The 14,212-nt window shown below is 43.4% G+C and overlaps 1 long non-coding RNA gene and 1 pseudogene across 1 annotated transcript; both read right to left on the bottom strand.

Moving 5' to 3' along the window:
* Positions 1 to 285: 285 nt before the first annotated feature.
* On the bottom strand, positions 286 to 1,331 carry LOC122704786 (annotated as a pseudogene).
* A 693-nt stretch (positions 1,332 to 2,024) lies between these two features.
* On the bottom strand, positions 2,025 to 3,243 carry LOC122704791. The gene is made up of 3 exons (XR_006343931.1): positions 3,199 to 3,243; positions 3,129 to 3,131; positions 2,025 to 2,178 (listed from the first exon to the last, which is right to left on the bottom strand). It is a non-coding gene; the product is annotated as an uncharacterized LOC122704791 (long non-coding RNA).
* Between the last annotated feature and the right edge of the window lie 10,969 nt (positions 3,244 to 14,212).

Genomic DNA, 14,212 nt, shown 5'->3' with positions numbered 1-14,212 from the left:
AGCCCCTAAAACATGTGAGTCCCATTGATTAAATCAGCTCCGTTAAATATCCTGACCCCCACTACACCAATCATCCTTCTTAAATCTCCTGGCATCCATTTTACCAATCAAACCCCTTAGGTTTCCTGACCTCCATTAAATCCATCTGCCTTCTTAACTCTCCAGACACCCATTAAGTCATTCTGCCTTCTTAATTCTCCTGTACCCCATTAAGTCAATGGGTCTTCTTTTTTTTAAGATTTCCAAAATAACAAAACATTTGAGATTTGAGACTAATGGGAAATTTTAAGTAATAGGAATTGGACTCTCATCGGGGTCTTCTGGGAAATCAGAAGCACCACCCCCTTCTGCAGCTCAATGTTTCTCCAGTTTAGTAATCAATTCTTTCCCTGGACACCATTGGTCTGCTGGTCACAGACATAGCAGCAAGGGGTGGTGTGAAAAAGCTGCAGCGGGCAGCGCTCGCGGAAATAATGCCTGCACTTGGTGATAACTGGGTTTTGGAAGGTCTGGCGACAGAGGAAAACACTTGAATGGTATTTCCTCCTGGTCGCTTCCCACTTTGTAGTTTTTGTCCTCTTAGACGCCACAGGGGCACTCATCAAGTTCGTGTTCTATCTGCCACCCATGCTTGTGATCTGAGCAGTCACGGAGGAATTTGCAGCAGTCTGCAAAGCCGCAAAAACCAATCTCCTCGTAGTCCTTACAAATGCCGAGCTGGTAATCCCAGCACATGGAGATGCTGGGGAACTCGGATGGGGCCCTTCCGCACCATTCCAGAGGAAGCAGTGCCCATAGACGTATCCTTGGGCTTCATGTATTTCTGACAATGATTGATTATTAGATCTTATTAGATCTCATGATTACTAGATCAAACCACCCGATAGATCGTCTTCCTTGCCCCTCAGCTCCTCCTGGATCTCCTGGCTGTGCTCAGAGACGGTGTGTGTGTCATGTCCTTCTCTGTGTCCAGCTCGTGGACAGCAGTGGCCCCCATATCCTCTGGCCCTAGGGGTTTCGCGGAGCGAGTGGACTTACAGACCACACCCAGACACCTGGACTCATTCTCCTCCTCGCCACTCCGGTCACCGTATGCCGCATCTGCTTACCACTCTCACGGGTCTTCTGTATCATGGGATTGTGGGGAGCTTGCTTCTTTTCTGGGCAAACCACGGTGTTCCCTTCGTCACTGCAGCTATTCTCTCCAGACTCTTGGTTGCAGATGGGGCGCTTTCTGCAGCCTGCAGCTACTTTTTGCCCAGACTTTTTGAAAAGAAAGGACTTTTCCACAACTGGTCTGTCCTCTTTCCTAGGGAAAGTTGATCTGCCATTTTTAGGGTCTTGAGGTCCAAAACAGCTGTGGTCTGCTGGGTAGTGTGGGCCGGCTCATCACTACACTGTCAGAATGCTCGACTGTGAATTCGTGCAAAATCTGTGGTGGCAGGTGTTCTTAGTCTCCTGACCAACCTTAAAAAAAAAAAAGCCCCCTTAAATCACGTGATTGCCTTTGATTCCATCAGTCCCCTTAAATCAGCCTGGGAAGGGGGCTGTCCTTCCTCAGGGGTGCTTGGGTAGAGTATAGTTGATGAATAATACCATGTTAGTTTCAGGTGTATGGAGAGTGATTCAGTAATACATATACATGTATCTATTCTTTTTCAAATTCTTTTCCCATGCAGGTTTTTACAGAATACTGAGCAGAGTCCCCTGTGCTGTAGGGAAGGTTGTTGTTCTGGTGTTTGTTTGGGTTATCTATTTTACATACTGTGGTGTCTGTATGTCAGTTCTGGTCCCCCAATTCATCTTTCCCCTTTGGTTAACCTTTGGTAACCACAGGTTTGCTTTCTAAGTCTCTGAGTCTGTTTTATGAATTAGGTTCACTTGTAACATTTTGATAGCCTACAGTGAACGGGGTCGGATTCCTGATCTCTGAAGAAGAAAATTTAGCTTCAGGATCAGGGACCAGGCTTGGCCACTCAGGGCTCTTATGTGGCAGAAGTTTTATTACAGTGAAAAGGGACAGAGAAGGCTTCTGACATAGACATCAGAAGGGGGCGGAGAGTGCACCCCCCTCACTAGTCTTATCAGGGCCTTATACACTTTTACCAGACCCACTCCCACAATATGCATCTTAAGTTAACAAGATTAGAACCAACAATAGAAAGATCTTACCAGACCCTATTTGGAACAACAAACTCGTTCCAAATAGGAAAAGGAGTATGTCAAGGCTGTATATTGTCACCCTGCTTATTTAACTTATATGCAGAGTACATCATGAGAAACGCTGGGCTGGATGAAGCACAAGCTGGAATCAAGATTGCCAGGAGAAATATCAATAACCTCAGATATGCAGATGACACCACCCTTATGGAAGAAAGCGAAGAAGAACTAAAGAGCCTCTTGATTAAAGTGAAAGAAGAGAGTGAAAAAGTTGGCTTAAAATTCAACATTCAGAAAACTAAGATCATGGCATCTGGTCCCATCACTTCATGGCAAATAGATGGGGAAACAGTGGAAACTGTGGCAGACTTTATTTTTGGGGGCTCCAAAATCACTGCAGATGGTGACTGCAGCCATGAAATTAAAAGACACTTGCTCCTTGGAAGAGAAGTTATGACCATCCTAGACAGCATTTTAAAAAGCAGAGACATTACTTTGCCAACAAAAGTCCATCTAGTCAAAGCTATGTTGTTTCCAGTAGTCATGCATGGATATTAAAGTTGGACTATAAAGAAAGCTGAGCGCCAAAGAATTGATGCTTTTGATCTGTGGTGTTGGAGAAGACTCTTGAGAGTCCCTTGGACTGCAAGGAGATCCAACCAGTCCATCCTAAAGGAAATCAGTCCTGACTATTCATTGGAAGGACTGATGCTGAAGCTGAAACTCCAATACTTTGGCCACCTGACGAGAAGAGCTGACTCACTGGAAAAGACCCCTGATGCTAGGAAAGATTGAAGGCAGGAGGAGAAGGGGATGACAGAGGATGAGATGGTTGGATGGCATCACAGACTCAATGGACATGAGTTTGGGTAAACTCCGGGAGTTGGTGATGGACAAGGCCTGGTGTGCTGCAGTCCATGGGGTTGCAAAGAGACAGGACTGAGCCACTGAACTGAACTGAACCAGACCCTCTCACACAATTTACATTTTAAGATGACAGGATTAGAACTAACAGTAGAAAGATCTTACCAGACCCACTCCCATAATATACATTTCAAGATAATAGGATTAGTCAGAAGGTTCTCAAGAAGGAGAAACATGTCCTCAAGCAGGATACCTTGTTTTTATATAATCCTTAGTACAGATCCTAGGGCTTCCCTGGTGGCTTAGAGGGTAAAGGGTCCGCCTGCAATGTGGGAGACCGGGGTTCAATCCCTGAGTCAGGAAGATCCCCTGGAGAAGGAAATGGCAACCCACTCCAGTATTCTTGCCTGGAGAATCCCATGGACTGAGGAGCCTGGGATGCTGCAGTCCATGGGGGTCGCAAAGAGTCGGACAAGACTGAGCGACTTCACTTCACTTTAGTACAGAGTTTAAGCGGAGATGTTTTGTTGTGTAAACATCACTCTGGGCTTAAAGAAAAAAACGTTTTATGTGACTGAGACTAAGGAATATAACTTTTTCTCCTTGAAAATTCCAGACCCTTATCTCCTCCTTGAAAGCCCCAGACCTGTTTCTCCTTCTAGGGGACCCTGGATTTCTTATCAACCTACCTAAGAATTGACTCTCTCAATTTTTTGATTCCCCATATTCTCCATATAATATGATATATGTCTTTCTCTGTCTAACCTACTTCACTTAGTATGATAATTTCCAGGTCCATCTTTGTAATGGCTGACTAATAGTCCGTTTTATACATGTACCACATCTTCTTTATCCATTCATTTGTTAAAGGACATTTAGGTTGTCTCCATGTCTTGGATATTGTGAACAGTGCTGCGATGAACTTTGGAGTGCCTATATCCTTTGAATCATGGTTTTCTCTGGCTATATGCCCAGGAGTGGGGTTGTTGCATCCTATGGTAGTTCTACTTTTAGTTTATTAAGGAGCCTCCATACTGTTTTCCACAGTGGCTGTACCAATTTGCATTCCACCAACTGTAGGAAAGTTCCCTTTTCTCCACACCCTCGCCAGCATTTACTGTTTGTAGACTATTTGATGATGGACATTCTGACGGGTGTGAGGTGATATCCCTTTGTAGTTTTGGTTTCCATTTCTCTAATAATTAGTGATGTTGAGCATTTTTTCATGTGCTTCTTGGCCATCTGTATATTTCTTTGGACATATGTGTATTTATATCTTCTCCCCATTTTTGATTAGGTTGTTTGTTTTTTTGATATTGAGCTGCATGAACTGTTTGTAAATTTTGGAGATTAATCCCTTGTTGGTCAAATCATTTGCAAATATTTTCTCCCATTCTGTGGGTTGTCTTTTTGTTTTGTTCTAGATTTCCTTTGATGTGCAAAAGCTTTTCAGTTTAATTAGGTCCCAATTGTTTATTTTTGTTGTTATTTCCATTACTCTAGGAGAGTAAAAGTGTTGCTGCTATTTATGTCAGAGTGCTCTGTCTGTGTTTTCCTCTAAGAGTTTTATAGTGTTATGTCTTACATTTAGGTCTTTAATCCATTTTGGGTTTGTTTTTTGTGAGTGGAGGGGCTTCCCTGGTGGCTCAGAAGATAAAGCGTCTGCCTGCAATGCAGGAGACCCGGATTCAATCCCTGAGTCAGGAAGATCCGCTGGAGAAGGAAATGGCAACCCACTCTTGTCCAGAAAATTCCATGGACAGAGGAGCCTTGTAGGCTACAGTCCATGGGGTTGCAAAGAGTCAGACACGACTGAGTGACTTCACTTCACCTTTTGTGAGTGGTGTAAGATAGCAGTCCAATTTCATTGCTCTATATGTGTTTATCCAGTTTTTCTCAATACCATTTATTGAAGAAACTGTCTTATCCACATTGAATGCTTTTGGCTCCCTTGTCAAATACTAGCTGACCATGTAAGCTGGGGTTAATTTTGAGCTCTGTTCTTGGCATATGTGTCTATTTTTGTGCCACTAGTGTGCTGTTTTTATTACTGTAGCTTTGTAGTACAGTTTGAAATCAGGAAGTGTGTGAGTGAGTGAAAGTTGCTCAGTCGTGTCTGACTCTTTGCGACCCCATGGATTATACAGTCCATGGAATTCTCCAGGCCAGAATACTGGAGTGGGTAGCTGTTCCCTTCTCCAGGGGATCTTCCCAACCCAGGGATTGAGCCCAGGTCTCCCACACTGCAGGCAGATTCTTTACCAGCCGAGCCACAAGGGAAGCCTGGAAATGTGTGATGCCTCCAGCTTTGTTCTTTTTTCTCAGGATTACTTTGGCTATTTGGGGTCATTTGTGGTTCACTATAAATGTTAGGATTTTTTTTTTCTATTTCTGTGGAGGATACTATTGATATTTTGATGGAGACTGCATTGAATCTATAGCCATTTTAGCAATATTAATTCTTCTGATCCATGAGTACAGATATTTTTCTATTTGTTGTGTCTTTTATTTCTTTTCAGTAGTCTTACAGTTTTTGTTGTACAGATCTTTCACTTCCTTGGTTAAATTTTTTCCTAAGTATTTTATTGTTTTGATGCTATTGTGAAAGGGATATTTTTATTTCTTTTTATATATTTTATCCTTGGTGAATGGACATAAAACTGACTTCTGCTTATTGATGTTGTATTGTGCAACTTTACTGACATCATTGATTAGTTTTAACAGTTGTTTTGGTAGAGTCTTTGGGATTATCTGTATACAAGATCATATCACCTGCCTTTCTGTATAAGTAATACTTACTAAAAGGATAAGTTTTACTTATTCTTCCCCAATTTAGATGCCTGTTATTTCTTTGTCTTAGTTAATTACTCTAGCAGGGCTTCCAATACTATATTGAGTAAGAATGGTGAAAATGGACATCCTTGTCTTATTCCTGATCTTAGAAGGAAAACTTTCAACCTTTCTCCACTGAATATAATGCTAGCTATGCATTTGTTATACATGACCTTTATTATGTTTAGTTATATTTCCTCTGTACTCAATCTGCTAAGGGTTTTTATCATGAAAGGATGTTGTATTTTGTCAAATGGTTTTTCTGCATCTGTTGAGATGATCATATGATAAAATATTTTGTTTCATTACTATGTGTTACATTTATTGATTTGCTTATGTTGAGCCATCCTTGCATACAGGCATAAATCTCACTTGGTTGTGGTGTATAATCCTTCTTAAGTGTTCTTGAATTCAGTTTGCTGACACTATGTTGAAACTTTCTGTTCCTATATTCATCAAGGATATTGGTCTATAGTTTTCATTTCTTGTGGTATCCTTATCTGGCTTTGGTTTCAAGGTAATCTTGGCCTCATAGAATGAGTGTGGAAGTATTCCCTTCTCAAAATTTTGTAAGAGTTTGAGAAGGACTGATGATGAGAGATCAGAGAACTCTCTCTCTTGCACATGCTGAGGAAAGGCCATGTGAGGACATAGTGACAAGGCAGCCATCCGCAAGACGGGAAGAGGGTGCTCACTAGAAACCAAAATGGCTTAACCCTGACCTTGGACTTCCAGCTTCCATAGCTGTGGGGTAATAAATGCCTCTGTTTAAGTTGTCCAGTCTATAGTATTTTGTCATGGCAGCCTCAGGAGACTGACTAATACAGGTAATACTCCCATTTCTTCTCAGTCACCCTCTCTGCATTGAGAGGTCTCAGAAAGCAGAGAGGCTTGGTTTTGCATATAGTTATGTCCCCAGAACCTAGCAAAGGGCCTGACATACCACTGCGCCCAAATAAAGACATCAGCATTTGAAGTTTGCCATTCATACCTAGCAAGACAAACAGTATGAAGTAAAAATGCATACTTCATCCTGGCCTGTGCAATTAATTAATTTATTCCTTCACATTATTCAGCTTGTCGATATTTATTGAATTCCTCCTTTGTGCCAGACAGGTAACACTCAATATATGTTAATTCCCTTCCTGGTAAAATGGACTTGGTGTCTATCTAACTTTGCTGGAACTCTAAAAGGAGCCAATTATCTTGCCCTCTCCCCGGGCGTCTGATAGAACTCAGCGTGTCCATCATAGCTATAGGAATATCACTAGCAGGCAAGGCTAGCTGGATTAGACCAGCAGTGTTTAAAGTTTAGCAAGAAAGCTTTCTGCAAATGTCAACACTACCGTTCCACTCCCAGCAAACCAGCGTCCCAATCATCAGGGCTGGTGATTCCAGTTTACTGGGTAATGCTGCAGAAAAGTCCTGAGACACGATCAAGTTCTCTAGATGAGGAATACCAGAAGGCAGAAGGAGGGGAACAACCATCACGGCTGCCTATTATGTGCTACATGCAGGACTTGCAACTTCAGTTACGCCACCTCTGATCCTCATGAAAACACTGATGGAGGAAGAGATGAGGCTCACAGGGGTCACATAGCTCCAGCTGAGTGTTAGGGAAATTAAAGGAATAGTCTTGTTTAGGCTTCAGAGACAAAGCAGAGCAGGCCTCTGACCTTGCCTCTAACCTGCCTGGACACTGCCCTGACTGGGACTGACTGCCTGCAGTGAGTGCGAGCCTTGCAGCACCAGAGTTAAGATGGGGGAGGAATCTCGAGGTTGTTGAGACCCTGGAGGGGCCTTGGCCAACCAAGCCCCAGGCTTAACCACATTCCAAGTTTTACACATCGAAACAAACAGCACTAACATGAACCCAGGCTTGCACTTTGGTGACAGATTGATGATGGTATCAGTTTGCCTCTGTCCTGGGATTAGAAGCAGGAACCATGAACTACAATCTTGGAAGTCTCACCCACAGAACGGGCATGCTGCCTGGGACTCTTTCCCAATTGGAACTTCAGATGTTCTGTGACACTGGACTTCCCAGTGCTGTTTGAGTCTGGATGTTGGTCAAGACCCAATTTGGTGATGTATTCTCTGCTCTTTCTATTTCTCTTTTCTTTTAATATTAGTATGTTGAAAGGAAGCTAGATAATTCTCTAATAAATACCTGTATTATTTATTTGTATGTAAGAGTGGCTTATTTTGTTAACAAATCCTTTGAACCTGAGACGTAACTTTCCGGCAAAACACTGAGGCCAGTTGGGGGGTCTTCCCTTCAACTTCTTAGAGTGGGTGGGCTTTCAGAGGCCAGTCACAGGAAAAGAAGAGAGCAGTGCTCCTCTTGCCCAGGTGCCCTAGGACCCCAATCTACTCCCTCTTCAATTCTCCTCCGAAGCCATGTGTAGGGATATAGCAATTTTGGAAATTTTGAGCTGAAGGAGAAAAACGTTTTCTTTTCTTTTAATGGGGGAGTTCTTAGGGTGTTTGCCTATTGGAGTGCTGGGGTAGCACCTGGTAGCTTGATGGGATTTTAAAATGAAGTTGCTAATGGAAATTACACACTGGGAATTACACAGTTTCCAGAGCAATTGCTACTAGTGAGTGCTCGTGCTGGGAGATTGGGAGTGTGGTTCCAGCTTGTCACAGCTGTGCACAGAAGGTCCCGAGGCCAGGCGTGGCTGAAACGGTACAGAAGGGTCTTCTTGCAGATTTGGCTCTGCACAGGAAGCGGAGCCGAGGAGGAGCCAAGGTAAATGTGTAAAACCAGATGCAGAGGGACTTCCCACGTGGTCCAGTGGTTAAGACTCCGTTCTCCCAGCGCAAATAGGTGTGGATTCAATCCCTGGTCAGGGGAACTCCCAGGCAACTAAGAGGTCACATGCCACAACTAAAGATTCCTTATGCCACAACTAAGACCCGGCACAGCCCAATAAATTAATAAAAAAAAAAAATTTATTTAGCTGTGCCAAGTCTTAGTTGCTGTGTGTTGGAGGGAGCTTTCATTGTAGTATATGGGATCTAGTTCCCCAACCAGGGATCGAACCTGTGCCCCCTGCATTGGGAGCACGGATTCTCAATAGCTGGACCACCAGGGAAGTCCCTAATTTTTTAAAAGTCTGGATGGAAAAGACACATTCCCTGAGCTTGCTATCAATCTGTCCCTGGGTGGAGATCTGAAGACATTTCATCTTGAACACAGGCAGGCAGCTGTATGCTAGAGCCTAATTCCTGATTCCTGGGCAGAGGCGGATAGCCTGGAGGCAGCAGGTTCCTCATTTTGATTGCCCTTCATCCCTGAGACAGTGTGGGGGATTGGAAGAGAAGACACTACCATAGGGAGAGCCACACGTGTGGGAAGGTCTGGAGCATGGCCAGGGTGAGAGCCCAGGGGCTGGAGGATGGGAGCTGGGGCTGGAGAGGCCAGTAAGGACCACATCGTGACCTGCCTTATAAGTGACCTTAGTCTCGGGTTACATCTGTCTCATCTTTCAACCTCAAAAGTGAGCTATTGGGACTTCCCTGGTGATTCAGTGGTTAAGACTCCATGTCCCAGTGCAGGGAGCCTGGATTCCATCCCTGATCAGGGAGCTAGATCCCTCATGGTGCAACTAAGACCCAGCCAGCCAAATAAATAATGTTTTTTTTTTTTAAATGCCTTGTTGGCAGTAGATTCTATGGTTGCCCTACTAATAAGCCATTGTGAAATGTATGCTCTTTATCCTAACACTGATGAGAATGATTGTAGGGTTTTAAGTGAACAGAGTTACATAATTAGATTTGAGAGTGTGTGTGTGTGTGTGTGTGTGTTTGGGGGGTTATAAGGATTCCTTAGTGAGAATTTTTTTGAGGAGCTAATACGTTCATACAGGTCAAAATGTTAAAAGACTGAGAATTCTCCCTTCCATCCTTGCCCTCCTCTCATCCACCCATCCACCGAACCCCACGACTTAATTTTCCTCCCTAGAAGCAAATCCTATTACCAGTTTCTTCTGCGTCCTTTCAGAGGTATTGAATGCACATGCAACAGATCTTCTTTGTCTTTTGTTTCTATCATTTTCCCTCTAATCCTCTGTTTTCTTTTAATTTTCTGACTTCCCTTTTTTCTCTTGCTTTCTCTTAATGACTTTTGCTGTGGCTTCTTCTTTGTCTTTGGATGTGGGGTGTCTTTCTTGGTAGGTTCTTCCTGTCGATGGTTGTTCAACAGCTAGTTGTGATTTTGGCACTCTCACAGGAAGAGATGAGCACACATCCTTCTACTCCACCATCTTGAACCAGAAATCTCTTCCTGTTTTTCTAACAGTATTTTTTTCTCCTTCAGATATTAGACTTCTTTTTAAGAATGAAGATTAAACGGTTCTCTTTTTTTCCTCCACTTCTTCCCCGAGCTCTGTCAGCTCAGGATTCATTTCCACCTATTGTTTCCATCTCTTTCCTGAGGTCTCGTCACTATGTTTTCTTAATTTTCTGGTTAGGATTTTCATGTGCTCTGTGGCAATATTTTTTTTGATGTGCCTTTGCCTTGCTGTGGTTTTATCTTTTTTCTCCCTCCTTTTTTCTTGTCAAATCTTTGTTTAGATGATTCATCATTAGAGCAGGTGATTTCTTTTTCCCTTTCCCATGGACCTTCTGTCTGAGATTAGCCAAGGCTGCCTTCTAGGTGGTCTGAATTTTCCTTATGACCCAGGGTTAATATAAGCACCCGTAGCCTGAATTGTCTCCAGCCAGTGGTGATGCTTTTCCCAGTGTAAAGCCTCTCCTCCCCTGTTGCCACAGAGACAGACCACTTCCTACAAATACGGCTTGTCTGCATGATGCCTCATTTAGTCCTGGTCCAGCAGAACGCAAGCCACCAGCATGTGCACCTGCTTCTTGCTTTGCCACCAAGGGCTTTCTGTAGCGCACCTCTGGGTGTGCCCTCTACCCTCTGATGAGTGTTTTGCAGGTTCTCCCCGAGACTGCAGCAAACTGTCCTCACTCCACTTCCTCTGCTTTTTTATTTTCTGCTGTGCCATGCATCTTGCAAGATCCTAGTTCCCTGACCAGGAATTGAACCTGGTGAAAGCATGGAGACCTAACCACTGGATCACCAGGGAATTACCTGAGTGTCTCTGATTTGGGGGCAGCTCTTCTACCTATTTTGTGTTTTAAGCATCTCCTACTTGCACTCAAAATGGAGTTTTTCCTTTCTTAGTTCCTTTTCACTTTTAGATTATTTCCAGTTAGAAAAGGGGATTGCTAATTGGATGCCATCTTCAAATCAGAAGTTCTCAGCATAGAAAGACTATGCTGTCTGTGGCCTTGAAACAGTCTGATGCAGAAAGATTGCAGTCTGGTAGACCAGCAATCATAGAAAAAGCAAGAGAATTCCAGAAAAATATCTACTTCTACTTCAATGACTATACTAAGGTCTTTGACTGTGTAGATCACAAAAAACTGTGGAAAATTCTCTTATGTGATGGGAATACCAGACCACCTTACCTGCCTCCTGCAAAATCTGTATGCAGGTCAAGAAGGAACAGTTAAAAATGGATGTGGAACAATGGACTGGTTCCAAATTAGGAAAAGAGTTCATCAAGATTGTTTATTGTCACCCTGTTTATTTAACTTATATACAGTGTACATCATGAGAAGTGCTGGGCTGGATGAAGCACAACCTGAAATCAAGATTGCTAGGAGAAATATCAATAACGTCAGATATGCAGGTGATACTGCCCTTATGGCAAAAGGCAACAAGGAACTAAAGAGCCTCTTGATGAAGGTGAAAGAGGAGAGAGAGAAAGCTGGCTTAAAACTCAGCATTCAAAAAATGAAGATCATGGCATCCCATCCCATCACTTCATGGCAAATAGATGGGGAAACAATGAAAACAGTGACAGACTTTAGATTCTCAGGCTCCAGAATCACTGTGAATGGTAACTGCAGCCATGAAATAAGACACTTGCTCCTTGGAAGAGAAGCCATGACAAACCTAGATAATGTATTAAAAAGCTGAAACACTACTTTGCTGACAAAGGTCCATATAGTCAAAGCTATGGTTATTCAAATAATCATGTATGGATGTGAGAGTTGGACCATAAAGAAAGCTGAGTGCTGAAGAATTGATGCTTTTGAACTGTGGTGTTGGAGAAGACTCTTGAGAGTCCCTTGGACAGCAAGGAGATCAAACCAGTCAATCCTAAAGGAAATCAACCCTGAATATTCATTGGAAAGACTGATGCTGAATCTGAAGCTCCAATACTTTGGCCATCTGATGCAAAGAGCCAACTCATTGTAAAAGACCCTGATGCAGGGCAAGACTGAAGTCAGAAGGAGAAGGGGGCGACAAAGAATAAGATGGTTGGATGGCATCACCAAATCAATGGACAGGAATCTGAGCAAGCTCTGGGAGATGGTGAAGGACAGGGAAGCCTGGCGTGCTGCCGTTCACGGGGTCAGGAAGAGTTGGACACGACTGAGTGAACAGCAACAGCAAGACCAGTGAGGAGGTTGCTCCTGCTCTGGGAGTTGGTGCCAGAGAGGAAGAGAGGGGATCGGAACAAACTTGGGAGGTGTGTTGATAGCTTTTACTGGCTGATTCTGGATGTTGGAGAAGGGGTGGTGGTGAGGGTCAGGAGCAGGTGGACTATTTCAGGGCAGGCCGCAGGAAGCTGTGATGTAACCATTGGAAGCACTGATGCTGAAGCTGAAACTCTAATACTTTGGCCACCTGATGCAAAGAACTGACTCATTTGAAAAGACCCTGATGCTGGGAAAGATTGAAGGCAGGAGGAGAAGGGGATGACAGAGGATGAGATGGTTGGATGGCATCACCGACTCAATGGACATGAGTTTGAGTAAACTCTGGGAGTTGGCGATGGACAGGGAGGCCTGGCGTGCTGCAGTCCATGGGGTCGCAAAGAGTCGGACACGACTGAGCGACTGAACTGAATGTGGAGTTGGGGTTCTTCTGCAGCTTGCTGCTGCGTCCCAAGCCAACTCTGTTTAGGCTGGCCTTCTGGGAAGAGCATAGGGGATCCTAACGGGACAGTGAGTTCCCTACTGCTTCCCTAGAAGGTCCTCTGTAAGTATCTGGATGAAAGTCTGGTGGGGACCTCCAGGAAGACCTGAAGCAACCAGAAGCAAAGTTCTTGCCACTTCAAGATTCCTGTCTCATTAACCAAGTCTCACTGATGGTGAGACCTGAAAATAGGTTTTGCAAGATTAAAAACAAACAAACAAAAAACCTGCCTGGGCATAAAATGCTCTGTAAAATTATTGATATCCCAGTGTTTTCTGCCAAGCTCTGCCTAAGGAACATAGATTCCTAATTTTCCCTGGGGTGGAAGGGAGGGCCCATTAGAGGTCTTAGAACCCACCCATGTCTCCTGCCTCCAGAAATGCTTTCTTGGGTAATGAAACTGAAAAAAAAAAAAATGAACAGAGAGCATTGTCTTTCTCTAGGATTCTCCAGAGCAAAAAGATCAATTTTTTTTCTTTGATCAGAATGTGATAAGTCCTGGGGATTTTCTTTGTTTTTTTCCCTTAATGCGGTCAGGGTTGAGAACCAAGGGCTACACAGTCTCAGAGGTGGTCAGAGTTCAAAGTAAGAAATTTGCTGGCTCCAGGCCTGTCCAGTAACACAACTGTCTGCCTGTGTCTCCAGTTCTGCTTCCTGGGTACAGTTTGGTGGCTGCTGTCAATCAGGCAGGTAATGTGTCTTTTGTATCGGGTTAACATTTCTACCTTGGCTCCTCCTATGATACGTTTCTTGACCCAGCTTATGTGGTTACAGGAGGGCTGACATCAACACCTTCTGCACACCATTTGATAACATAGAGCCTCATTCCCAATCTAAAAAGGCTGTTCCCTATTAGCAATTTCTTTGGAAAGTCTCCAGCCGTTTCTAAGCTAGTTATTAGGCCTCATAAGGATTTACTTTAGCAAGAATAATCCTGAAACATTGACTTTCTTCCCCTAAAAATTCCAGATTCTGCTGTGCTCCACAGTGGGATGTTATACCATTGTTTAAAACGGGGCTTATATAAGATAAGGTGTTTACAGAGGGTTTTAAAATGTGGGAGAATGCTTACCATATTGCAAAAAAAAAAAAAAAAAAGCAGGCTACAAAACTGTATGATTTCAAGTCTGTTAAAAATATGTGTGATAGAGTGAAAAGAGACTTTTTACCCGGCTCTCGCCATTGCCCCACACCCACTCCTATTTCTCTTCCAAGCAATTAAAGCCATATGCTTTTTTGTCAAGTTAATGAAGGATATCTTGTCATCTAACCTTGACAGAGAGAAGGTAAATGTTCTCTTGGGCTAATAAGGTCAGGAGGTTTGCTCACAGGAAATAGAGTTACAAGTACAGTAAT

The sequence above is a fragment of the Cervus elaphus genome, chromosome 12 (genome assembly GCF_910594005.1).
Source record: "Cervus elaphus chromosome 12, mCerEla1.1, whole genome shotgun sequence".
Classification (NCBI taxonomy): Eukaryota; Metazoa; Chordata; class Mammalia; order Artiodactyla; family Cervidae; genus Cervus; species Cervus elaphus.
Note: the sequence above shows the minus strand (reverse complement) of the source record. Positions and strands in the feature narration are given on the sequence as shown.